This window comes from Papio anubis, chromosome 14, assembly GCF_008728515.1.
Source record: "Papio anubis isolate 15944 chromosome 14, Panubis1.0, whole genome shotgun sequence".
Taxonomy (NCBI): domain Eukaryota; kingdom Metazoa; phylum Chordata; class Mammalia; order Primates; family Cercopithecidae; genus Papio; species Papio anubis.
This window is the reverse complement of record NC_044989.1, coordinates 38291543-38293636: the sequence shown is the minus strand read 5'-3', so window position 1 is coordinate 38293636 and position 2094 is coordinate 38291543. Positions and strand designations below refer to the sequence as shown.

At 43.7% G+C, this 2094-nt stretch overlaps 1 non-coding gene across 1 annotated transcript; it reads right to left on the bottom strand.

Moving 5' to 3' along the window:
* Positions 1 to 1287: 1287 nt before the first annotated feature.
* On the bottom strand, positions 1288 to 1394 carry LOC116270486. The gene has a single exon (XR_004178513.1). It is a non-coding gene; the product is annotated as a U6 spliceosomal RNA (small nuclear RNA).
* Positions 1395 to 2094: the final 700 nt, after the last annotated feature.

The following is a 2094-nucleotide window of genomic DNA, read 5'->3' as shown; positions in this document are numbered from 1 at the left end:
TTGTCCTGGCTCCTGGCACTGGGAGAGTGACAGTTCTCATGGCGAGGAGCTCTCTGAGAGTATCACCTGGGCAGAAATGTAAGGAGCACACCTGGTTTTGGCCAGTCATTGCCGTGTTTGCAATAACATGGCTGTGGGCCAATATCATTTTGCAACTTTGTGACTTGGTCATTAAGCAATGAACAAGGTCCTATTTGAAACCTAAGGTCAAGCTTATGAAGCAATGCCAGCTTGTAACATCGTCCAGGTTAATTTAACACAGACGAAACTGAGACATATCTTTACCATCCAGGAGTAAATTATCCCAGGCACAGGGAAAGATGACGTAGGAATGTTTCTTTTGGTGTCTTCCATGTCTAGTTTCAGAGACCCCATTCAGTTCCCATCTCACTCTGTATTTCACCCCTAGCCTGTGCTGTATTCTCTCAGGGCCATGACCCTTCCTTTAGTCTTCCTCCATCTCTCCATCCCTCTCTCCTTCCTTCTTTCTTAAAATATATTTTTGGAAACAGTACTCATGATTTTATTTATGTTTTAATGTCAATTTTTATCATAGATTATAGGGTACACCTGCAAGTTTATTACATGAGTAAATTGCATGATCCTGAGGCTTGGGATCCCAGTGATCCCATCACCCAGGGCATAAGTATAGGACCCAACAGGTGGCACTTCAGCCCATGACCCCGCTCCCTTCCTTCCCCATCTAGTGATCCCCAGTGCCTATTGTTCCCATCTTCATTATTATGTGTCTTCAATGTTTAGCCTCCACTTACAAGTGATAACATGCAATATTTTGTTTTAGGTTCTTACATTAGGTCATTTATGGAGGTCATAATGCCCTCCAGCTCCACCCATGTTGCTGAAAGGACAGGATTTCATTCTTTTTTATGGCTGCATAGTATTCCATGGTGTATTTGTACCTCATTTTCTCTATCCAATCCACTGTTGATGGGCTCTTACGTCGATTCCATGTCCTTGCTATTGTGAATGGTCCTGCAATGAACATATGAGCACATGTGTCTTTAAGATAGAATGAATTATTTTCCTTTGGGTATATACTCAGTAGTGGTATTGCTGGGTCAAATGGTTGTTCTATTTTGAGTTCCTTGAGAAATCTCCAAACTCTTTTCCACAGTGGCTGAACTAGTTTGTGTTTCCACTAATAGCGTATAAGCTTTCCCTTTTCTCTGCAGCCTCACCAGCATCTATTATTTTCTGTCTTTTTAATAATAGCCATTCTGACTGGTGTGAGATGTTAGCTCATTGTGGTTTTAATTTGCATTTCTCTAAATTATGGAATGCTGCATAAATTTGCATGTCATCCTTATGAAGGGACCATGCTAATATTCTCTGTATCGTTTCAATTTTAGTACATGTGCTGCTGAAGCGAGCACTTGAATATTTTTTGAACACCCACTATGTTCCAAGGGTAGAGCAGAAAGTCTCTTCTGGCATGGATCTTGCATTCTAGTCATGTGAGACTTACTATAAACAAACATAGACCCATTGAACGTATTAGGTGGTAAAAGGTGCCACGAAGGAAAATGAAATAGGGGAAAGATATACTCAGCGTGGCCAGGAAAGTTCAGTCTGACAGGATGCTCTCTGAGCAGAGCCTTGGAAGCCATGAGGGGGAAGCCAGATGGGTAAGCGGGGGCAAAAACAAGGGGGGCCCAAGGCCTCAGGTGGGAGCCATTCTCGAATCAGCAGGGAGGCCTGTGTGGCCACTGCTGAGTCAGACAGAGAGGAGGTTGGAAGAGATGAGGTCAGAGGGAACTGACGGTCAGGTGGTGTGGTAAGAGCTGGCTGTATCTGACTCAGCTTCAGGAATTTGTCTTCCCAGGGTCAATTTTTCTTAGTGGCTTCTTAATTACTGAAGAAACATCAAAAACTAAAATTAATGAATCTGAAGTGTCCTTTCAAGTTTGGGGGAGAAATACTCGAACAAGGGGCCCCTCCCTTCAAACCCCACAGGTATGTGCTTTTGAAAGCTTTGCTTCCCTTCTCCTCTCTAAAAGTGGTTTCCAGGCTGAGGAGCTGTGGGGGTGGCAGGAGAAGGGGGACTTCCTGCAGCAGGAACAGAAAACACCAGAC